The sequence below is a fragment of the Aplidium turbinatum genome, chromosome 15 (genome assembly GCF_918807975.1).
Source record: "Aplidium turbinatum chromosome 15, kaAplTurb1.1, whole genome shotgun sequence".
NCBI classification, from domain to species: domain Eukaryota; kingdom Metazoa; phylum Chordata; class Ascidiacea; order Aplousobranchia; family Polyclinidae; genus Aplidium; species Aplidium turbinatum.
The window spans coordinates 6,375,376-6,401,590 of NC_137486.1; the positions used below are offsets into that span (position 1 = coordinate 6,375,376).

General features: G+C 36.3%; 2 long non-coding RNA genes across 2 annotated transcripts; one reads left to right on the plus strand and one right to left on the minus strand.

Annotated features, from left to right (window-relative positions):
- Nucleotides 1-1,193: 1,193 nt before the first annotated feature.
- On the minus strand, nt 1,194-15,660 carry LOC145783906 (uncharacterized). The gene is made up of 2 exons (XR_014290971.1): nt 15,329-15,660; nt 1,194-1,299 (listed from the first exon to the last, which is right to left on the minus strand). It is a non-coding gene; the product is annotated as an uncharacterized LOC145783906 (long non-coding RNA).
- Nucleotides 15,661-21,659: 5,999 nt separating this feature from the next.
- Nucleotides 21,660-23,283, plus strand: LOC145783866 (uncharacterized). Its single transcript, XR_014290965.1, has 4 exons — nt 21,660-21,768; nt 22,363-22,551; nt 22,777-22,897; nt 23,177-23,283. It is a non-coding gene; the product is annotated as an uncharacterized LOC145783866 (long non-coding RNA).
- Nucleotides 23,284-26,215: the final 2,932 nt, after the last annotated feature.

The following is a 26,215-nucleotide window of genomic DNA, read 5'->3' on the forward strand; positions in this document are numbered from 1 at the left end:
AAACTCAAACATATCGTCGATGAGTTTGAAGTTCCATGAAAATTTCATCGTATGTCTGTTGTGCAATTGCGGGCATGTGGGACAAATTTAAACCACTTGTAGGCTACAACAATGACATTTTTCAAGACATTTTGGATGGGTTAGTACTTTTGACAGAAAGCCACACAGCAAACTTCAGCTGCAAACCAGAACGAACCACCCCATAATCTCTACACAAGGAATCATTGATTGCAACTTTCGAAAGGTTTTTCCAAATAGTTTTGCTATGATTTTTTTGTGTTCCGGTAGCTACCTCCAACGGTTGCGCTTTGAGAACGTGGTTTTAGCAATTACTGAAATTTGTAAAGAATTGTTTGCGCTCCAGTAGGCCTATGACTCAAAACGGATTGAAAAGCCTAACTATAGGCTACATGTTGTGCATCAATTCAGAAGTCGCAAAATTTTATCATTTGATGCTGTGATAATAATAATAATGTTAGTTTTTATATAGCGCTATATCCATCGCAGAATGCGTTGCTCCTCAGCGCTTTACAAAGCAGACAGTGTCAATGCAGCCGTATGGAGGCGCAACTGAGTACATTATTACCCGAATCCACTCCATTACTCAGTGCCAAGCAGAAATTAGATTCAGTACCATTTTTAAACAGTCTTTGGTATGACCCGACAGGGTATCAAACCCATGCCCAACGATTCAGAGGCGGGCGCACTAACCACTAAGCCACCGAAACTTTAATCCATAACTTTGCATTGCAAAAAGTCTAGAAAGGGTTGAATTAAATCAGGAATGTCCAAAGTCCAGTCCGCGGGCCAACTCCGACCCACGTACGAGACGTTTTTGTATGGCCCGCGCCTGTTGTCATACAATGTGTTATTTTTGGCCTGCAGACACACAAAAATCATATAAATTCAACTTGCAGTTTTCAAAAAAATTATTGTGGCTGTTGGCCCGCAAACACTTATTATCAAATCTGGCTCGCGTGGGAAAAAGTTTGGACACTCCTGAATTAAATGCTTGGTTGAACTATTTTCGTTGCCTGTATTGTGTGCTTACAAAGCTTTCTAGACAAAATAGTTTGCCTCATGGCATTTTTGCTGCAAGTGTAATCCAGTGACTATTGATAATTTTTACATTGAACGAGGTTCTTTTCATGCTGAGGAAAGTAGGCTAATTTCAGCTTAACACGAACATGCAACGCAAGATACAAATTAGTTGTATATTTGCTAAAAAAATATTATGGGGCCCATTTTTCGTATTGTTTCCCGACCAGTGCTGACTTGTCTGGGAGGCCCTGACAGAACCTGCAAATTAAACACATATGCAATAAATACACGACTTAAAATCAAACAGCAGTTTCATGCTGTAACTTAGGATAGATTATGTTTCGAGGGTGCATGCATGCTTGCCCAATATAGGTTAAATAGGTTAGTCCATGCCATACCAACCATTAGATACGCGCATTTGCATGCCACACTCTCAGTTGCAGTCATGTTCAACCGTACACAATAAAACAAAAAATGTTGATCAGAGAAAGTCTGCAGTGAGAAAGGTTGAAATAGACAACTGCGTGGAAATGCGGCCACCTGGAGAAGAAGACAATGAATTCGCATTAATACAATATTTGCATTTTTCCTGCGATGAAGTTATATAACCGTCAGTGTAGGCAAGAACCTTTGGAACGCAGATTGGCAAGTTGTAGTCTACAAGGTAAACATTGAAGAAGAATTGCCAAGTGGCTGAGGTGCACCTCATTAGGCCTACCCAAGTATTTGAGATGCCTTTCCTGCAAGAAGATAAATGTTACCACTGAAGTTTAAACAAGAGTTTTTTATTTCAAAAGTTTTTTCTCCATTATTTGTATAACTTAGTTTATAGTTAAGTAAAACCACAGGACTTCAGTTGATGATGGCAGCAGCACAGAGCTTAACTTCTTTTTTTTTCTTCCATTTTTACTGAACATCACCTATCTTGTTTGAACATAAATTGCCAATGCTTGACATTTGTCACATTAAGAACAGGGAAGCAGCTGACTCAATGACTTATATAGTCTTTCGCTGCTTTCTGTCTGTTGTGATAGCCTATCTAGATCGCTATGTCGAAGTTTAAGCAGTGGTCGCTACACTATACTTCGGCTCAAGAAGAGCTTTACGCGAGAGTGCTGGAAAGCAACTTAAGACACCAGCAGAGGCAGCGCTCACCGTGGATCGAGGAAGAACAAGATGACATTGAATTCATAGTCAGTGGAGTGCAGAGTTTCAGTGGTTTCTGCCCAGAGTTTTAAGATTTGTTGGATAAAACAGTTTAACTTCATTTTACTCCTTGTTTTGAAAACGTTTTATTAGGGCATTACTATTTTATGAAATTTTGACAAATGAGGTGTAACTTATGTGTTGTACGTCACGCTGGAAAGCAGCGAGTACATTCTTGTTTCATTATTGACTGAAGGTGTCTCCCTCGTGACAATTCGTTTCATGTAAAACAGAATTAATTAAAAAAGAACAGACCTTTTTATTTCGGGATTGCTTTATCATTTGTCAATTGCTGGTGATGTTGCTTTTGTTTCAAAATTGTAAAGAAGATCGCATGACACTTTTTTCAGCACGTGATGCCAACAGTAGTCTACATTTTGCGAGTTTGTTTTGTTATTTTTGTAAAACTCGGCGGTCCTTACTTATTCATAACTTACGACAAACATAAACTGACTTGTTGAAAAAACTGAAATCTTCCGATTACTGAAAATTGAATAAACTTTCCGGACGATACCAAATCCAATAAGTTGACTCAATACGTCACGCATTGAGAAGCCCATTTAATAAATGACATCAATTAACTGATGTATTATACCATGGAATATTTGCAGCATGAGTCAATGTTTTTCAACCTTCAAGCTGCACAATTCTCGTCATAAACTTTTTGTGCCAACTTCTGCAGCGGCTAATCTTCTAATGCGCTAAAGAAAAGTGTTTGGTTTAATGCATTTCCAAGCCCTGTGTCGATTGTGTCTTACTTTAGTTTTAGTGTGTGACTTGCACTTGCTTCACAAACTCGTCGATTTGGCTAATGGGGATTTGGCCAATGGCTCCCAAAGCACAAAAGATCTTGGCAAAAGATCATAGCTACCTCTTGGCTCGGCATTATTGACTAGAGTTTTATTGCATGCATCATCACAGAAGCGTGAGACGATGGGAATGAAATTACACGACTGCAAGTATGAGGCATTGGTAAATTCCAATACCTACGGAATGAATGTTGAATGCTGAAATCATTTTCCTTTCTTATATTATGGGCTATTACAGTGGCGTAGCCAAAGTGTAGCTGGGAATTACATCTCCCACAACCATACGAAACTCGTATTGCGTTACGATAATTGAATTAATATTATATTATCACTTACACACTTAAAAAAAACTAGCTGTTGATACCAACAACCCCGCTCCTTTAGCAGCACTGCTGGGTTTTGCGTTGATTCTACGTCGAAGTTACACAATTGCCATCAAGCTGCCTTACTTTCGTGCGTCAGTGTTGGATTTGTTATATTGGTATTATTTTTATGGATTATTTTACTTTAAAATATCACAACCATGTTCTCTTTGTCAACACTGCTATATTTTATGTATGCTGCTTTAACTCTTTGTTTTAAATAATGAAAGCAATAGAAATTCGTTTATAGCCGTCAAGTTGATTGATTGCCTAATGCACATGATACAATTCCATTTGTTTGTGAAGCGTTAAAATTGCGTTTTGTTTCATCAATTGAATGTTCAAGAGGTGTTCTTTAGGTGACATGGATACATCAGCCTTTATATGTTGTCATCTAGAAGTTGTATGTCAGCTTGATCATTCGAACTCTCCAAAGAGAAAGGCTAATGTTCATTTTCAGCTGCTGGGGTCTGTGTGTGAGGTGAACACATGTAAAAGGTCAATATGCCGAGCAAATGAAATTGTACCTCGGCGATTAGTGTTAGCTCAGAAAGTGAATTTGATATGTTTCTAAAGAAAACACAAACAAGCTTTTAACTTGTAAACCTGTAGGCTCACGGCCATTTTCACGCTCCAATTGGTTTAGCTTGCCTACTCTGATCATACAAATATGCATGATGGAAGCAAAAAATCTATTAACTGTGATGTGATAGTTCCTCACGATTATATTATTTTTCGTTCAGGTGAGCAACTTGTCAGACAAAGATTGGCTTCAGTCACATTCTGTGCATCAAAGAAATAAGTTTGCTATATCGACAGAAATTTGTAAAAAAAAATTATAGCGACAAAATGGAAAAACTTGCAAACTTGCTGCTTTTTCTAACAAGGTTTTAAGAGTAGGCTACGATCTAATATTTGTGTTGATCATCGCCTAGAATCCCAGAACAGCTTATCAATCCAGGTTTGTTTGAGATATTTCTGGAAAGTTTTTTTCTTTATCAATTTATCGTTTTAGCCAACACATTTTTGCAATCATTGTTGATCACCCAGTTGCAACAGTTCGTAGAAACCCATAACAAATTTACTGTTGAGGTCAAGCAGTCAATTGTAAGGTATTGAATTGCTTAAATTTTGAAACATAAGACAAACTGGCCAACTGGAACAATGGAATGCTTTGCTTGATTATGCCAAACAAATATTTTTGAAGTATTTTGCTGTTTTCTGACACTAAGGTAACATCAAAGTTTTAATATCTATGGCAATAGTATCAAAGCACAGTGGTTCAACTTATATGTCGTGTGATGAAATCATTTCATGTTGAAAATCTTTGTGAATCAGTTGAGGTACTAGATTTGTTTGTTTGGAAGTAATCAGTGCTGAAATTAACAAGGAAAGAGATATGGGAGGAACTATTCCTAAAGAAATAAAGCTTTCAAACGAACTAAAATCATTTTGTAATGCAAATGGAAAGGAAATGAACACAAATAAATCTGCTGATATACTTCATCAACTTGCAATTATTTACAAAGATAAAGCTCCAGATAAAATCAGTTTGATTCAAAGTGCAGCTCTTTTCAACGCTGCCATAACAAGACAACCATCGAATGATAAATTTAAGAACGATCTTAAACAACTTTGCTCTCATGTACTTGAAGTAGCAGGAGCTGAAAATACAAAAGCAGATTTAATCAAAATATCACGAAATGTTGGTTTGAAAGTGAAAGAAATGAGAGAAAGTAGCCTACTAACAAAAGTTTGAAGCAATTTGATGCTAATTCTTCTAAAACTTCAAGAAAACCAGTGAATGACATGGAAGGAAAACAAATAGAATTCGTTCGAAATATTCAAAAGAGAATAACCGAAAATTACACACAATTGATGGATCATGCTTCTAAACAATGCATCGAAATAATGGGAAAGCCCCCATGTCGATACTCTGTTGTTGGAATGGGATCACTTGCTCGAAAAGAAATCACTCCTTACTCTGACTTCGAGCATGTGATTGTCTTAGAGGAAAGAGTGCAACACAAAGACAATTATGACGCAATATTAGAGTTCTTTCGATGGTTCAGTGTTATTTTCCAAATTATTATCATCAACTTAAAAGAAACGATTCTTCCAAGCGTCGCCATTCCTTGGCTGAATGACTTCAGTATTCCTGATGGAGACTGGTTCTTTGATGCTCATACAACACGTGGCATTTCGTTTGACGGAATGATGCCACAAGCTTGCAAGCTTCCACTTGGCAGAACACAAGGAACTGATAACAAACCTTGGACCACAGAGTTAATTAAACCGATCAGTGAAATGGTGAAGTATCTTGAGACAGATGAAGACATGAAGAATGGCTACCATCTTGCTGATATTTTAACCAAAACATGTTTTGTATCTGGACACATAGATGTGTTTAATCGATTTCAAGAAAGAGTTTCACAAAAATTATACAAAAGTCAACAGTTGGCACTTCAACAAGTAATAAGCGCACTCGGAGAAGATTTACTGAAATACAACGCCAAAGTCAACTTTCTAAGAGTCAACCAGAAAGTTTATTGCAACATAAAGCGAGTGATGTATCGAAGCATTTCAATATTCATAGCAGCTCTTGGACGACTTTTTTTGATTAAAAAACGTTCTTGTTTTGAAATCATAAATGTACTCCACAAAAAGAAGATAATTAATATCGAAGCAAAGAAGCGATTGCACTATGCAGTGTCTGTGGCTTGTCTGACTCGCTTAAAAGTTTATATGACAAAGAAAAGACAAGATGACATCATTGGAGAAAGAGATTACAAGGAAGGTGACAACAAAACACTGAATGAACTTATTGGTATCACTGGTGAACAACCTTTGATAGAATATCTCAACATTGTTCATTCTTTACAGGTAGTATTGCAATCAGGTCAAATTTCTGAACTGAAACAAATGAATTGTAAACTTTCCACAAGGTTTTGGCTGCTTCATTTGCTATTTCGGTATGATTTACTTTTGGAGGAATGGAAGAGGTTTTCCCAATTGAAACAACATGAACTACAAAAAGACGACTTGTTGACAATTTACCTTTCAGTGGCTGAAGCTTACAATTCAAAACTACAGTTTCACAAATCACTTGAAATGTTAGAAAAGTTCACCAAAGAGTTGGATGTTGTAGACAAGGAAATATTGTTAAATCATGAACCGACAAAGTCAATGATAATAAGCTTCTACTGTTTAAAGGCAGAGGTGTTGTATAACTTATGTCGTTACGAAAAAGCCAGTTTGTACGTGGAGCAATGCATTTCAAAAGTGAAACTCCATCTTCAGCATTTTCATTGGGCGTTAGCATTGCTAACACGTACGAATGGGGATTGCAAGTTTAAACTGAAGTTGCCCGAAGAAGCAATTATTTTATACGAGCAAAGTTTAGCACATTATTATGAAATACCTGATGATAAGTCACGCTTATGTTTCAAATCTCAAATCTATTTTTCCATAGCAAAGGGTTATACGCATTTGGGAAAATATGACCAAGCAAACCATAATGTGAATATTGCTATTGATACCACTCCTACAGAATGTGCAATATTTTATTTGTGTGATTGCTATCATTTAGCAGCACAATGTTATTTATATATGAATGACACCAACAAAGCTTTGCATTATCTACGAATGGAACTTAAGCTGAGACTTGAAAATGTTCCAAGTGACCAACAAGACAATGATGATGATATAAACAAGTGCAAGGATCTTATAAACTCCATATTGGATTGTCCTTTGTCGTTGGAATTATTCTGCCTCCATGTGTAATTGTCATTGCGCAGTTCTACGCAAGTTTGCAGTGTCACACTTTCATGTTTCATGTTTGCTTAAAAATTGTTTCTTACTTATTTATTTCCAATTTATAATTGGAGTAGAGCTTGGAAAAGTTAAAAAGGTTTCAAATTGAGGTTGACCTTTGACATTTTGAGCAAGCTTCTCTTGTGTATTTAATCGAGATTGCAAATTTAGGTTACACTTAGGCTACACAAAAGACGCAATGACTTTGTTCCAGCAAAGGTTGGAAAATATTTTCGAAACAACTGGATATTTATACAGCAGTTTGCTTCACCAATTTTACATTCGTTTTGGAAATTTTAAGATGTTATTTGATTTGAGTAAATTTAACCCTTTAACTGCCATGGGCCCTTTAAAGAGCCCAAGTCCTAAAAAGATACACACTGTTTGCAACGATCATAACTCTGGCTTTTGTTTGCCAAACTGCATGGGTCTTACTTTTTTAGAAAGAGGGAAGACTTTTATTTTTTGAAAGTTAAAAAAAAAATTACTAGGTTTGTATTTGAATTTTTTCTGCAATTTTCAATCATTGGTAGAGAAATTTTAATTTTTTGCAAGATGAAGTTTATTCAGTTCTTTCTTTTCATAGCAGACGGATATCACTGTGCATAGCCGTAGGAGAGTAAAACATTTTGGGGGGGCGAACAAAATTTGCCCAAATTTTTCAAAGTTTGCCCAAATTTTATCTTTGCGTATGTATTTCAAAAGCACAAAATTACTCACAATCTCTGAGGTAGTGCTTTTAATAACTCTACAGGCATCAACTTGGCCGTGTACGAAAACATAGGCTACAACAGCAAAACAAGGCTAACTTAACTTTAACTTACAGCAATAACCGGGTAACAATTGATGAATATCCTTGTCGTCAGATTATTTGAAAATCTCCAGCCTAACTTCACTAAAAGGCCAGACAAAAAGTAGCTCAATCTCTTCAAAATAAAAATAGTCCAAAGACTCAGTATTTGTAAATTTGCATTGAAAAAAATCTAGAATGACAACCTATTTACTTATCAAACCAGTAACATTACTTAAGCCATGCTACTTCAAACACTATAGGTTAAAAAGAATTTGACAGTTTATGATGCTATGCACAATTGCACATCAAACTTGCACCTTTAAACAAAACTACTTTTAATAACACAAATATTGATAGCATATTACAGTGAAATCATACTCAATGGTCTTACAGAACATCATTAGAATGATATTCTGATATTCTTACTTCATAATGAAGCAGCTACTCAAATTGCAAACACTGAAAAAAAGCGACTCCCAGGTGGTAACTTCAAACTTAATCCTTGCCATAAAATACTACAGACCTCATTACCAACAGCACTATTTACATTGCCTGATGCACCAACTGCATGAATTGGATGACAAAACATGAACAACATAACATGTGTTTTTATATTTGATTGTTGTTGCTCTAATACTGATCATAGATAGTAGGCTAAATAGCTGAGCATATCAACCCCAGGACTAGCAAAGACAAACAGCAGTTTAAACAAAAAACTTCTTTACATAATAGAAAACAGTTAAACTGTAGCCAACAAATTACATGAAATTAAATGCTGGAAAATTTACAAATTATTTTCATTTAATATACTTTTTCACTTTGTGCAGGCCTATGCGGTAGGCTAGTTAGTTGCCGAGATCAAATGCCCACAAAAGTGGTGTATACTGTATATGTGGCCTCACAACTGTTGATTTTTAGAGTTTATAACAAATGCTTAACTTGTTTCGCCATATCTAAAAATGATGAGCTATCTTTGTAGTATTTAAGTTAAGTTTTGTGAGCATAGCATAACTCATGATAAGGTTAATTTATCCAGTAACTAGATAATTTTGCTCATACAACTACATTAGTACAAGAGTCCAGTAGGGTTTCAAACTTCTACCAATGAAGAAATGTTAGCATATACTGTATATATCCTAATGAATATCTGTAATAAGCTTACCTCAGCTCACCGAATGCATTATTTTACATTTACTTTCTTTAGATAGTGAATCGAAAGTTACATTCTGCCCAAATTTCTATACCATATACAAAAGTTTTCAAAATTATCGATGCTACATTTACATTCAAAGAAAAATGTTAATGTATTTCATACAAAATGCAACACTATAAAGTTACTAAACTGGTAAAATGTTGAAAACTCATGGTAAGAATTAACGAAGTGGCTATTTTTACACACTTGTTGCCATGCTTGTTTGTGAAAGGTTTTGCCAGAGTTAGGATTAACTTTTCTCAAATTAGGGCAGAATTCCTTATCTGGCAATGCTATTACGGCTATATTTACACTATTATAGTGTAAATATAACCACAGCCATAAATTAATTGATTCAATTAACTAGATATTTTTGCCCAAATGATTTTTACAAACAACTACATCACAGTAGTAGAATATTAAAGAAAAAACCCAAAAAACTCTCAAAAAGTTACCAGTACCCAGCAAGCCTTTAAATCTTATATATTTAATGCAGCCTATGTTTTAGTGAAAATCAGTGATAAAGTTACATTTGTTTGCCAACTGTGCTCTTTTACAGTTACTTTTTGCAGTTTTAGAATCGAAACTTATCATTTAAATGCCGAGATTGCAATTGTTTCCAAAATCGATGATAATGCATTTTACATTCATTGAAAAATATCAATGCATCTCATAAATTATAATAATTATATAAAGTCTATAAACTGGTGAGACTTCGAAACATCATGGTAAGATTGATTTGCCCAAATAACTTGACATTTTTGCCCAAATTCGCGACATTTTTTTTCAACGGGGGAGCGACCGCCCCCCCTGCCCCCCCATCTCCTACGGCTATGTCACTGTGGCAACCTTTGTGTGCAAAGCCTGACACTTGCCTGACTTCTAGCGATAAATTTTTCCATAGTTTGAAGATTTTTTCAGGTGTTCAAAGTAAACAAAGGAAATCAAAAAAACACAGTCTTGTATTTTGTCAGAGATTTTAGCCATTTAAAGCATATTTTAAACAAAATACACAAAATTTGTAACGATATTTTAAAAGACTGGTAAAAATACAACAACTTTCACGTTTTAATTTTTTTTCTGGCATTAACGTTCTCAAAATAGCCTACAACAGTTCAAACTTAAAGCCTTGCTCAAGTTAAATTCTGAAAAATGCATCAAAGAAAAGCTTGGCAGTTATTGGTTGCCAACGCTTCATGATGTGAAAATTTCTATTGGTATCTTATCATAAATCGAATGCCGCAATTTCACGTTGGTGTGATTGTTGCTGTGTATAGGTAAACTGCAATTTTAATCTTCATCAAAAACCTGTACACTATTTATAAATGTAAATTAAATTTTGACTTGAACATCACCTCACCCGTAACCAACGATGTAATGATAAAGATGTACCAATGTAAGTTCTTTATTGTCAATTCCTTATGAAACGTCCTTTAGACCTATAGCAGCTTTTACTTCTTTGCATAGACATCATTGTGTTGGTCTGCTGTGCAGCATGACTTTGTGCCAATTATTATGATTTGTTATTACTCAAATACAAAAGTCTGTCCTGCAGTTCACTTGAAAATGCAAGATTAAATTATCAGATTTATTGGTCATTGAATGACAAATTTATTACTATTATTATTTATTCAACTTGGTGTTGCACAGAGAAACACTCATTTTATACGAGGAAAGTTTAGCTCACATTAGGTTTAATGAAAGACCATTAGGTTTAGTGTCAATTCATGCGCTAATTTACTTCTAGAATATAAAACCTACGTTTGCATTGCAAAGTGTTATATACATTTGGGAGAATTTGATCAAGCAATCCATAATGCTGATTGCTGAAGTTGGTGTTGATATATTGCACGAAATTCACATTGTGCGACGTCTCATTTGCAGTGATGTACGCGCATACAAAAAATATTGACGCCGTCAGCGCAAACGCAAAGGTTCGAAAAACTATACGCCGCATGCGTCAACGCAACTTGTAAAAAAAGTTGGCGGCGTCAGCGTTAGCGCATACTCTAGCGCAAACTCATTTTGTTTGCTAGGTGCCAAATATTCACACGGTATAAACCACTCGAAACAACACACTTTTCAGCCACTTCGCAATTTCTCGTTACAAGAAATTATCTTTTTGGCCGGAAGGCACATCTGGCATTGAAAATATAAGTTTTTGCCTTTCGAAGAAGAGAGCTTAAAATACTTTTCCATGTAGGGCCATGGATTTGTATTATCATGCTCCATTTCACTTGGAGATTAGTATTACCGTAAGTTATTCCCTGAATACAATAGTGTAGTGTAAGAAACTGTAGCATATGCCTATCAAGAAAATTCTAGTAATATACTAACTGTCGCTCCCTAAAAATCCATTATAAAAAACATTATTTTTAAAATGATTCCGTTTGAATGAGACTAATGTTGCTTTTAATGCCATAATTCTCTCAGTAAGCTCTATGCTTTTTTCTGATAAGATTTTTAAAAAGTGGGTTAATGGAAGACAAAACTGCCAGACACAAGCAAGTTTAGATTCTGAACTGCACAACTCTTTGTTATTAGCATTCAGGGATAGTTAGCATTACTAGTGTTAATAGCAGTAGGCTACTCAAAACCCTCTCACAATTGGCCCCTGGATGCATGTTTTGCTAAACTGCTCATCAAGTTACAAAACATATATAATTACATACTTACGCAACAGACTGTATAAATTGTCAAGTAAAAATTACCTTAGCTTGATAGCCTAAGCCTACTGTATGTAGGTCTATACATTACTACGCTACATAGCCTACAACAAGAATAACCGGCAAAGGCAAAGTAATGTACTACATATAACATGCAGAGTACAACATCATGCAAGCAATCACCGTCGGAGACCAAATATTTGAGTTTGTTTAGATACATAGGCTGCACTGCTCATTGACTGAGAAGTTTCTGATTTGCCCCAAAATGCAAGACTTAACTAATATAAATTAAAGTGCTCACAATTGCTTACAAACGCCTTCAACACTGCTTGACTAAAAAAACTTCACACTACGAAGCCAATTAAGTCATTGTTTACATTTTTTACATGGAGCGACATTACCAACCTACCTACTTGCTTGCTTACATTACATTCCTGTTCTGACCCGTAATTTACTAAGTAATTTCTCAGTAGGCCTAAGTTGTTTTAACTAATTCGTTCTTTTTTTCTGCAAGACTTCAGTCTCCAGGTGGGACTCTAGCGTCAAAGGCAGTAGTGCGATATACAAACAAACTCCAGCTGACTGAACAATAGATGATACTGTGACACAACACTAGAACAATAGGCAATTGCAAGACCTCAACATTTCGCAGTTTGACAAAAAAAATTGCAAACAACAACTAAGACATTAAAAAGTATGCGTTGACGCTATGCGCTAAAAAACCGCGAAAACTTTACGGCGCATCCTCAAGCGCAAACTATCCAAAAAAATGTGGCCGCAAGCGTTAGCGCAAACAAAAAGTCTACGCCGCAAATATGCGGCGTAGAATTTGCGGCGCATACGTACATCTCTGCTCATTTGTGTGATAGCTATCCGTTATTAGGAGGCTGTTATTTATTAAGCAATCGTGTCGACGAAGCTTTGCATTATAAACAATCGGAAGTTAAAGAACGAATGGAAACATGTTCTAATCTCAATTTAATAGGCTATAGGCTACTTGAAAAAGCTTTGAACCATTGACGCTCGATCACCGAGATGGACAAAGTGAAGTTTCCGCTTATTGTTGAAGTGTTGTTGGTTAGTTAACAGTACTGTAAATTGCATAACGTAGCCTAGTGAGAATAAGTCTAATAATAATGTGATGACACCTTAAACTGATACAAAATTAAAAATGAGCCCTGTCTCTAAAAAACTTAGCTGTTGTAGAGCGACAACAAATGAAACCATAACATTTATTATTATTACTAGATTGGAAAGGCTGAAGCACAGAACCTCAAGATTTAGGAGCCTCAAAATTTAAGACGTAGGCAACCACGTATATTTAAAAACGTTTAAATATTTGTAGAAATTTTCATCCTGTAATCAGGGGCGGATTTACCTATGGCGCCGGGGCGCCACGGCGCACCCTAAAATTCCAATTTATTTTTTTATGTCTGCATGCGAATTTCCTTTTTATGCTATACTTTAACTTGTAAATTTCCATTTTACTAACGTAAAACAATGCGTGATGTTTAGTCTCGGCAAGTAGACCTACTAACCGCTAATAACCGCTGGTAACGGTACAAGAGACAATGGACATTATATAAAATACTAATAACTAATAAAGAAACTTTTTTTAACTCAAGTTTAAATAATATAATGCATGGTAGCTATCCAGATTTTATAGTAGTTTAGGCAGAGAGATAGGATGGAATGCCATAGGCTACATCAACCTTTTGGACAGTAAAGCTGGATCTGGTCTTGAACACATCTCTGCTAAATTTATTACGTATTTTATTCAAAACATGTTTGTGATCGAATTACTTGTTTGAGGAAATCTAATGTCATTTTTATACGTTGTTACAAATTACAATTACGTATTGAGACGTTTTTGCAACATTATCAGCATGAGTAGTTTAATCGTATTGTTCTTTTGCTTAATTGCATCATTGTCAGTTCACAATATTTTGTTTTGCTGATAGGGCATAGGCCCGATTTCGCTTATTCTACAAAATACAAATAGTAGACTCTTATTGCTGCAAGTGCTTTGTTCATATTTGAATTATTTTTTTATTCGCAATATCTTAACTGAATACCACTCACTTGTACTCAGCAGGCTACACCTAGGCCTCACCATTTGAATGTTTTTATAATGCATTTTTTTTGGACTATGCACCAGTGAGCTTCAGGCACTCTAGGTTGGTGATTTATTGAAATGGATTTTGGTAGATACCCCTTTTCATTCACTTGAAGCAATCACTGTTGTATAGCCTAAAGTTTTAGTGGAAAGTACCTAAATTATCATTTCACGTTCGTTATTGCTTTTAATTGCCACGAGCGGCATTATGGCATTGCCTCAACTGTACAACTGATTGTCACTTGTGGTGTTGATTTGTGATGTGGGAATGACTGGTAGCCTACCTGACTTAGATAGGCAATTTTATTGATAAAAACGCAAAAAATTTTCCCAAGCCATTTGCGGCGAGGTTGTTCAATACTTCTTTGGCGCCCCCTAAAATTTTGCCGTAAATCCGCCACTGCCGGTAATCGGAACGCTTGGTAATAACTTGAAATTTTCTGATTTCTGGCAACCAGTTCCAATAAAGTAGATAATCACAACCAGGTCGCAATGCAAATTAAATTTTTGGTGTGTTTGTTTTTTCAAGAGCATCTACTGAATTTTTAGAACTGGATGAATGTTTAGAACTCAAAATGGATTCTTGCGCAAGAGATCTATTCAGAGAAAAATCAATCACTGGATTTTGGCCATTAATGTGTAATTTCTATCCCAAAATGGCAGAGCAAGCTATTCGAAGTATCCTCCCGTTTGCTTTCACTTATCTATGCGAATCCGGTTTTTCAACTCTTGCAAATGAAAACAAAACAGAGAAACAGATTAGACGTGGAGAATGATATTCATTGTGCTCTTTCCAATACTCTTCCACCACATTCATGAGTTGTCGAAACAAAAAGTCACAAGCTTCACACAGACTGTTAAATGCATTGACTCTAATGTTTTGAGTGTTTTTTTAGAATAAAATACGTTTCAGCACCGTTCTTCATTAATTAAATCATTTTAGTATGAAAAGGAATATTAGGCGTAGGCCTACAAGCTAAAAAACTTATCACTAGCGAAAGTTTAGTTTATTTTCCAAGACTTCGATTAAAATATTAATGTAAACGAGTTTTTAACAAACTAAATTTATAAGGGGGGAATTTAGATTTGAATTTCGACTAAAAGGGTCCACCGGATAAAAAAGGTTGGGAACCACCGTGTTACATTAAGAACAGGGAAGCAGCTGACTCAATGACTTATATGGTCTTTCGCTGCTTCCTGTCTATTGTGGTATCCAGATTGCTGTCGAAAAGAAGTTTAAGCAGTGGTCGCTACAATCCTTCGGCTCAAAAAGAGCTTTACGCGCGAGTGCTGGAAAGCAACTTAAGACACCAGCAGAGGCAGCACTCACCGTGGATCGAGGAGGAACAAGACGACATTGAATTCATAGTCAGTGGAGTGCAGAGTTTCAGTGGTTTCTGCCCAGAGTTTTAGGATTTGGTAGATAAAACAGTTTATCTTCATTTTATTCCTTGTTTTGAAAACGTTTTATTACTATTTACTATTTTGTCTTTGAAGTTCTCTAGTAGTAAACTGATGGAGGAGATCTGCCTGACTATCTGAGCTGCTATTATGCTGCGACGATCCTTTGTCCATTACTACTTGGTCTGTCTGCACTGTCTAAGTACCAAAGGATCGGTCAACAGTCTCAATATTATATTAGAAATCGATTTCATGAGAAGCCGCAGCCCTCACATCGTCAGTCTATACTATAGTATGAAACAAGTTACGGTTCGTGCAAAGATAACAAAAATATACGCACTATGACGTAATAAGAATAAAACAAAGGCGTGAATGCCACGGGAATGCATAGTAGTGGAGTCAACACTGGGTCAAAAGTAAATAAATAATTGGTAGAAAATAGACGAATTATTTCACTGCTCTATTTCACTTAAAACTGTTCTACTGTTTTACTTGTTTTACTGTTCCTTTAAAGGAACAGTACGTCGGTCAAACTGTGAATAAATTTTCTGTTCGTTGGACAGGCCATCGTAATATCTGGAATAAATTTGACCTCTCTAAAAATAATGACAGTGCAGCTTTACTTAAGCATTTCGCCAATTTCCATGATCTGAGCAATAAGCCGCCTCTGTCCAACTGTTTCAGTGTTACTTTTCTTGAACAACCTAGTTTAGACCGGCTTGATGCTTGTGAGGACAAATGGCTTCACAAGATCAAAGCCACCATCAATATTCAATCCATGATTTTACCTGCAGTGAAATAATTCGTCTATTTTCTACCAATTATTTATTTACTTTTGACCTAGTGTTGACTCCACTACTATGCATTCCCGTGGCATTCACGCCTTTGTTTTATTCTTATTACGTCATAGTGCGTATATTTTTGTTATCTTTGCACGAACCGTAACTTGTTTCATACTATAGACTGGCTGCGGCCTCTCATGAAATCGATTTCTAATATAATATTGAGACTGTTGACCGATCCTTTGGTACTTAGACAGTGCTGACAGACCAACTATTTACTATTTTATGTGATTTTGACTAATGAAGAGTGTACTTCATGTAAAACAGAATCACTTCAAGAAGAACGGATCTTTTTATTTCGGGATTGTATTGTCGTTTGGTAATTTCTGGTGATGTTGCTTTTGTTTCAAAACTGCTTGCCCAATACAGGTTAAATAGGTTATAACATGTCCATGACATGCAAACCGTTAGATACGCGCATGTGCACTTTCAGTTGCAGTCATGTTCAACCGTACACAATAAAACAAAAAACGTTGATCAGAGAAAGTCTGGAGTGAGAAAGGTTGAAATAGACAACTGCGTGGCAATGCGGCCACCTGGAGAAGGACAATGAATTCGCATTAATACAATATTTGCATTTTTCCTGCAATGAAGTTATATAACCTACAGTGTAGGCCAGAACTTTTGGAACGCAGATTGGCAAGCTTGTAGTCAACAACAGGGGTGTGCAACGTGCGCCCCGCGGGCCAAATGCGGCCCGCGGAAAAAAATTGTGCGGCCCGCAAAGATGTGCCAATTTTGAATTGCGTGCGGCCCGCGAAACATGTTTATAAGTTAGTTTAGTACGTGTGAACAATTCATTGTGGAGTGGATCATGGCCACCTGGAGATGCGGCCTGATTTGTCACATTTTGCAGATTTTGATTACAGCTACTGCTAGTGCTTGACTGACATTTTTTGAGATGTTTTTACTTTTTGCGGTTTCCTAATAACATAAAACTTTTTTGTTGCCTTGGGAAAGCAGTAGCAAATGAGAAAAAGTAAGTTGAAAAACGCAAAATCAGACTGTTATTGAAAATTAACAGTCTGACTAAAATCTTCGAAATCAAATTTTCTTGGTTTTTCAACATGTGAGGGTGTTAAAACCTATTGTGTCAACTGGAGAAAAGAATAAAGAAAGCGTAAAAATCTAATTTTTAGAAAAATTTATTTAAACGTTCGCCCAAAGTTAGAAAAACCTGGAAATTTCTGCAAAATGTGACAAATCAGGTCGTATCTTTAGGTGGCCATGAGTGGATTATTATAGATTTCGCACCTTCTGTTAACCATTTTAAAATCTCCCAGCGGCCACCGCTAATCCATTGTGTTTAATTACCTGGAACGTAAAATGTATGGTCACATAAAAGGCTTTATGAACAAATTACGACTTTGGAAAGCTCACATACAGATAGGAAATCTTTTCCACTTTCCAACTTTGAGAGACTATGGAATGCATCCTGAGAAGAAAACTAAATTTGAAAAATTGTTGTATGAACTTTTGGCTCTTCAAGAACTTCAAATCTCATGAATATTTGTTTGGTATATTCTCTTCGCCATTCAACGCAGACATTGACAAAGCACCATCTGATATCCAGCTTGAACTGATTGATTTTCAAGAGAAAACGGATTTGAAAGCAAAGTATTTAGAAATGAATCTTGGCGATTTTTACCGAAAACATCTCAACCAAGATGACTCCATATTTTGAAAAAAATCTATTGCTTCAAAAATGGCTCTTTTTGGCTCAACGTAGGCCTATTTGTGCGAAATATTTTTTTTCTAAAATTGGCCTCATGAAATCTCCCTATCGATCGGTTCTGACAGACGAACACTTGGAAAATGGACTTCGAATTGCGAGCACTTCCATTAAAGTAAATTTGGAAAAGCCGTCGGGAAAAGAAGCCAGCTGCAAACTTCTCACTGAACTCGTTTAAAGACTGTGTGATAATAAATTGGAATAACAGTTTTCTTCAGAAATTTATGCGTCTTAACTTATTATTTCTGCAAGGAGATAACCCCTAATAATGCCATAAGAATAACATGAATAACAAAGAAACTACTTTTTGTGCCTGCAACTAACTAGAAATCATATATTAAATAACCGTGCGGCCCGCGGTTTCACCCAGTTATTTATATCTGGCCCTCTTGTAATAAAGGTTGCACACCCCTGGTCTACAAGCTAAACATTGAAGAAGAATTGCCCAGTGGCTGAGATGCACCTCATTTCCAAAGTAGCCTATTTGAGATGCCTTTCCTGCAAGAAGATAAATGTTAGGCTACCACCCCAGCAAACATTGATTGCTGGGCCAGCATTGGCTATGTGCTGGGTATGTTGGCACAAGGTCGGCAATTTTGTCCAACATTTTGCCAACATTGCCAACAATACGCCAACAATTTCAATACTTCTTATTGAGCGTTGAAAAAGGTCTCAAAGATTTTATTTCAGGTTTATTTGTTTTAAACTTGAAAAATACTAACACAAACCTCTTTTCATGTGGTATTGCTTCAAAACACAGTTGTGTGATTGGTTAACATCGGTCAGAAGCATTGCCAACGTTGTGCCAATTCATAACAATTTTGGCGTTTTCTTTCAAATTATGCAAATGTATGCCATCATTTTGCTACAATTTTAAATTTTAATAATAGGCGATCAATGCTGTTATTATTTTCTGATACCGTACAAGTATATTATGAATATTTAAGACCAGCGTTGGTCAGAAGAGTAGCCAATGCTTTGCCAACAAAGTAGTTTCATTTCAGTTTGTTTATGCCAAACTGAGCAGAGATCTAGAAAAAGGTAGGAGCAACAAAACGCGAACGAGATAACGTGCTTGACCGAAACAGTTTAAAGTTTCCATTAGCCTACACGTTTCCACAAAATAAACAATTGCAACGTTGGCTATATGCTGGATGTGAGGGCACAAGGTCGGCAATTTCGTCCAACATTGCCAACAATATGCCAACAATTTCAATACTTCTTATTAAGCGTTCAAAAAGGTCTCAAAGATTTTATTTCAGGTTTATTTGTTTCAAACTTGAAAAATACTAACACAAACCTCTTTTCACGTGGTATTGCTTCAAAACACAGTTGTGTGATTGGTTAACATCGGTCAGAAGCATTGCCAACGTTGTGCCAATTCATAACAATTTCAGTGTTTTCTTTCAAATTATGCAAATGTATGCCATCATTTTGCTACAATTTTAAATTTTAATAATAGGCTATCAATGCTGTTATTATTTTCTGATACCGTACAAGTATATTATGAATATTTAAGACCAGCGTTGGTCAGAAGAGTAGCCAATGCTTTGCCAACAAAGTATAGTTTCATTTCAGTTTGTTTATGCCAAACTGAGCAGAGGTCAAGAAAAAGGTAGGAGCAACAAAACGCGAACGAGATAACGTGCTTGACCGAAACAGTTTTACAGTTTCCATTAGCCTACACGTTTCCACAAAATAAACAATTGCAACGTTGGCTATATGCTGGATGTGAGGGCACAAGGTCGGCAATTTCATCCAACATTGCCAACAATTTCAATACTTCTTATTAAGCGTTCAAAAAGGTCTCAAAGATTTTATTTCGGGTTTATTTGTTTCAAACTTGAAAAATACTAACACAAACCTCTTTTCACGTGGTATTGCTGCAAAACACAGTTGTGTGATTGGCTAACATCGGTCAGAAGCATTGCCAACGTTGTGCCAATTCATAACAATTTCAGTGTTTTCTTTCAAATTATGCAAATGTATGCCATCATTTTGCTACAATTTTAAATTTTAATAGTAGGCGATCAATGCTGTTATTATTTTCTGATACCGTACAAGTAGGCTATATTATGAATATTTAAGACCAGCGTTGGTCAGAAGAGTAGCCAATGCTTTGCCAACAAAGTAGTTTCATTTCAGTTTGTTTATGCCAAACTGAGCAGAGGTCTAGAAAAAGGTAGGAGCAACAAAACGCGAACGCGATAACGTGCTTGATACCGAAACAGTTTAAAGTTTCCGTTAGCTTACACGTTTCTACAAAATAAACAACTGCAACGTTGGCTATATGCTGGATGTGAGGGCACAAGGTCGGCAATTTCGTCCAACATTGCCAACAATACGCCAACAATTTCAATACTTCTTATTAAGCGTTCAAAAAGGTCTCAAAGATTTTATTTCAGGTTTATTTGTTTTAAACTTGAAAAATACTAACACAAACCTTTTTCATGTGGTATTGCTGCAAAACACAGTTGTGTGATTGGCCAACCTCGGTCAGAAGCATTGCCAACGTTGTGCCAATTCATAACAATTTTGGTGTTTTCTTTCAAATTAAGCAAATGTATACCATCATTTTGCTATGATTGTAATAATAGGCTATCAATGCTGTTATTCTTTTTATGATACCGTACAAATATAACTTACCGGTACTATGAATATTTAGGACCAGCGTTTTAGTTGGTTTATGTCAAACGAAGCAGAGATCTTGAAAATGGTAGGAGGAACAAAACGCGAGCGTGATAACGTGCTTGATGCCGAAACAGTTTAAAGTTTCCATTAGCCTACACGTTTCCACAAAATAAACAATTGTAAGGTTGGTTATTATATGCTTGATGTGTTAGCACTTCATTTCAGCACTTGTTTTATAATTTAAAAATACCAATAGCCTAAATGACTCTTTCATGTGGTTTAGTAGAAAAACATAGTTTTTCCAGCATATTCTGGCACCAACAACATTATGATATAAATCGTTTGTTCATATTCAATTGCTTCAGATAATTTAGTGCAAGAGATGTCTTGTGATTCAGAGGGCACTTCCAGGAAGTTTACGCTTTGGCGCCACCAATATATTGTTAGCAACAGCTAACAAATAATAAAAATAAAAACGTGGTTGCAAATTCAAGTTGCCAGGTCTTCATTTTTTTTCCTGGAGTCAACAACAGCTTTATTAACTTTCACGTTTAACAATACTATAATGTGTTTTAATATTTTGTCAGGAGCAGTCATGTTGCGTCGAAATCTCTCCTCAATTTCTTGAAGCGAGATTTCACAAAACGATCGCTACTTTTACTTTCAACGATCCGGCAAATCGTTTTTTCTTCTCCCGCGGTGCATAGAACAATACTGCAGGCACAATAATTGTTGTGAAAACTCCATTATGACGTCACTACTTAAACTTTGACTGGGCAATATGACGCGTTGAAGTGAAATAGGCAACAAAGCTTTAGAATGCGGCGATGTGTTATATCAACGTGAGGAGACGCAATTTAGAAGAAGAACTTGTTTTTTTTTATGAAGGAAGACAAAGGCCATGACTTAATCCTTTGCTAAAAGGATTATGACGTCACTCGATTCACTTCGACTGTTCAAGCATGGCGGTTGTGCGCAATACACAATTACGTGGAGAGCCGAAAGCACAATGTTTATGTGAACAGCGCTAAGAGGAATTTTCGCTTCTTGCATCGAAAATATAAAAAAATCGAATTCAATTGAAATATTACGGCCGAAAAGAGTTTTAGAAATGATCAAAATGAAACTATAGGAATGACTTACTACAATGTTTATGAAAACCTGGTAAGTGAATGTCTTTTATTCATTGAACCTGAAATAATTGTGTAAAGTCGTTTTTGTCACTAGGCTACGTTTACTCAGTTTAAAGAAAGTTATAAAACTCACTGACCAATGGAAAACTTTCATATGAAATATTCTCGTGACAAATTTAGTGCCAGTGCTCTTAGATGAGTGCTAAGAACATATCAGCAAAGTAGCAGAGCTTGTGATGCCCCACAACATGTGTAGGGTTTTACTCAATCTTTGATTTTGCTGCTCCGGCGGTGTTTGCCTGACTGCTTGAATGTGTTCGTATTTTTATGTCGTGTGGATAGGTTTGTGATGGTTGTAGAGTATTTGCAAATGTAGCTTTCATTGCAGTCAGCTGAATAATAATAATAATAATATGTTTTATTTTGCGCCCATTGCGACAACATATAGACTACAGTAGCCTACACTGCGACCTACATACGCAACACAACAGACGACTGGAAACCCAAAATAAACTTTAAACGTTGGTTGTCATTTGTAACAGTCGAAAATGTCTGTAACAAGTGCTGAAGCTTTTTAATATGATGGATGAAACCCCTGTCATTACATTCGATTTACATTTTGCAGGTCGCAAATTTAAGTCAAGTTGTTGGCAAAAATGCAAGCGATTGTATCAGTGAACTTATGTCAACTATTATTATCGAACACAACACAGTTCAAGTCATGTCGAGAACAAAGAAAGAAAAGAAAAAAACATCGTGAAGTCTAAGCACTCGTTTGATTGTTTAAAAAAGAATCTGAAAAAAGTTGTTCTTGGTGAGTACGGATAAATGTTTCTACTACGACTAAATGATTATGTCATAACTATGCCATTTTGCTCTTTTGATTAATGTATGATGTAATTGTGAAGAGTATTGAGTAATGTATGAAAATGTTTTAGTGGTGTACTCGCATTGATGTGAACAACGAACATGGTGGTTAGTAGGCTATGTCGGCATTTATATACTGATTTAACACTTCTTTTTTTACTTTCATGATTAGACATGGTGATGGCGCACGACAAAGCTGCTGCCGTGCAGCAAATTGATGAAGAGTTTCAGAGTGATTTCGAAATTGGAAGGACAGGCAATTGGTGGCCGAAAAGGGCAAAAACTAACTTTTGGTGAGCTTGTTATATGTTTGAAAGACAACAGCGAATGTGTTGCTTTAGTTGTTGAATAACTACTGTACACGCAATTAGAATGTATTGGAACTTGATTATTGCTCTGCGTGGCGCAGAATCGAATGATAAGTTTTTTGTCACGCACGTTGGAGAGAGGGATATTACATTGATATTGCAGATTGTCAATTAACTTCGTATTATCCTGGACGACAACTGATCAAAATCTTACACTGTTGCCAAACAGCCCTCTTGAATTAAATATTTTTGTTTCATTTGCAGGAATTCAGAATGATAAAGATACACAAGAAAAAGCTGCTGATGTGCAATGAATCTCCATCTATCAATACGATTTGATGTGGCTTGTTTCTAATAAATGTGAAAATATACGAAGCTCGGCTGTTACTTTGCTTTGTCACAAAAGGAGTAGTGTTGCTTATAAATCCGTGTTGCTGCTGTTCTTTCGCCCAAGGATTAGCTAGCTTCAACAATAAACTTTTGGTGATGAGCGAGGTTTAGGTACAGAGACGTTTGGCAAATGTAGATGCCAATGCTGTTCAGATGTTTTATGCACCAGCTTGCTTCGCATGTCCAACCTTGGTCAAAGCGCGGGCATCACAATAGTCAATAGGTCAGAAGCAGCATCATGATGCATAAAAGTCAACCAGAATTTAGGCGCCAGATGAAGCAAAATGGTGTACAAGTCATCTTGCCAACGTTGGCCAGACACAGATGCCAACGTTGGCAAGATGAAGCAAAATGGTGCATAAAACATTTTGCCAACGTTGGCAAGATACAGAAGCCAATGTTGGCTAGATGCAGAAGTCGACGTTGGCTAAATGCAGACGCCAACGGTGGCAAGATGCAGACGCCAACGCTGGTCAGATGCATCCAAATGGTGCATAAAACATTTTGCCAATGTTGGCAAGATGCAGAAGCCAATGTTGGCAAGATGCAGAAGCCAACGTTGGCAAGATGCAGAAACCAGCGTTGGCAAGATGCAGACGCCAACGCTGGCCAGATGCATCCAAATGGTGCATAAAACATTTTGCCAATGTTGGCAAGATGCAGAAGCCAACGTTGGCAAGATGCAAATGCCAGCGTTGGCAAGATGCATAATCCAATGTTGGCAAGATGCAGAAGCCAACGGCGGCAAGATGCAGACGCCAACGCTGGCCAGATGCATCCAAATGGTGCATAAAACATCTTGCCAGCGTTGGCGTCTGCATCTTGCCAATGTTGCGGCCAACTTCTTGCCAATGTTGCCCCAACAATCAATGTTTACTGGGACTGAATTCTAAACAAAAGTTTGTAGATTTCAAAAGATTTTTCTCTATTATTTGTAAAGTTTATATTTGAATAAAATTGCCAGACTTCACTTGATGATCGCAGCAGCACATGGTCTAACTTATTTTTTTTTTTTCTTTCATTTTTACTCAACATTAGCCTATCTTGTTTCAACGTAATTGCTTAACATTTGTTACAATCCGGTGGGGAATTCCCCACTAGGAGAGAATTTTCCAATTTTTAGGGGGGAATTTGGTTTTAGGATTGTAAACCTTTTAAGCCTAGTAAGTTGACATACACTAGAGCGCTAAAAAGGAAATTATCATTAGATTTACTCCCTATTATTAAGCAAATGTACACTGAGATGGATGCAGGCCATCATTTAGGCCTTACTTCTTTTTCATTCAAATACTCGATGGCTTTTAAGAATAAGCGTAATCAAGCGAGTGCTTGAGCTCAGAGACGAGCTTAAACTATTTTTTGATCTTTAAATAAAATTGGAATTTGTTGCATTGCTAAATGATGACAGATGGATTAGATTCCTTCCTTATTTGTTTGGTCCATTGAATAAACTAAATCTGAATATGCACGGGAAAAACACCAATATAGGCTACGGTATATATTCAATCTCCATATCCGTTCAAAGCAGATTGCGCATCAACATTGGTTATATGTAGGCTATCTATGAGCCATTGACATATTGATACCATGTGAATTCACAAGCTGTACTTCTTGCATGCTGGCTTAACCCTATTTCCTGTGGGGGGGGGTCGGTTGGGACTTGGTACTTTTCAAAAAGTAATATCATTAAAGAACTACGCGATCCACAGCTTTGAAATTTCTTGACTTTTCCTAAAAATTATTCACGTATTTATTCCGCTTTAAATGACGTTGCTATTGTCTATAGTTTTAGAGATATGGCATGATTATCATAACATACTCTGATATTTTAGCTAGCCCTTTTGTTTTCAAATTATACGGATTAATAGGATTACTGAGCGCCGCCGTGCATGGAACTGCGACGCAGATATCTCATGATTTGGTTTTATTGTAAAGCATTCAACCGTAATGATTCCGCCTTTTGTTTGCAAACTCGAGTTTTGAGTTGCTTTGATTAATCTTTTAATTACATCTGAGTTGCTTTGAAATTATCAGAGAGCATCTGATAAGCTATGCTGAAAAAAATGTAATTTTACGTTGTTTTCTATGGCGAATACATTTTGTTTCTAACTTATAACAAAAAGCAGTAGGAAAGTTCTTGACAAAACTCTGTTTATCTCATAAAACAAACATACTGATGTTTCTTGATTTCTTGTCCGAAAGCAAGGAGTGCGTTCTTGACCCGCCAATAAACTTTTGCATGTACCTGTACACTTATATTCACATGAATGTTTATGGATGTAGTGAAAATGTTTTATGAAAACGAGAGATTGAAGGATACTGAAAAGAACTTGACACAGACTATCTAAACTGCTTGGCTTTTGTGGAAAAACACACGCAGCTAAATTATTGTGCTTTGACAAGCATTGTGCGTGCATATTGTATCATCACTGAATCTTTACCTAAATGGTAATTTTGCAGTTGCTTGAGAGATTACAAAATTATTTTTTTATACGAGGATTGCAAAGTTTTGATATGTCTCAGCAGAAACACTATTAGGACCAACTCAATAATTTTAAACTTTTCATTCAAATGTTGGTCTACAAAAACTTATTTTCACAAAACGGTGTAGGCCTATATCTTTTTCTCCATAAATTTGGACGTTTGTGTCATTTGGAACAAAGTTGTTTGTTGGGTTGAAAGAATCTGAAATCAATGCCTCGTTTTTGTAACGTACGTAATCTATCAGTCAGCGCTTTTGTGCCTTTTTGTTTTCGAATACATTTCCCTGACAAAAGATTGGCTTTTGTAATAACGCCATCAACCATAGAGTTGTATTCTCTGACTGCATCTCAAACGCTATACCATACTCAGCAATTTTTCTAAAGCATTGTTACACAAAATGCATATCTGACAAAATAAGAAAAATATGTT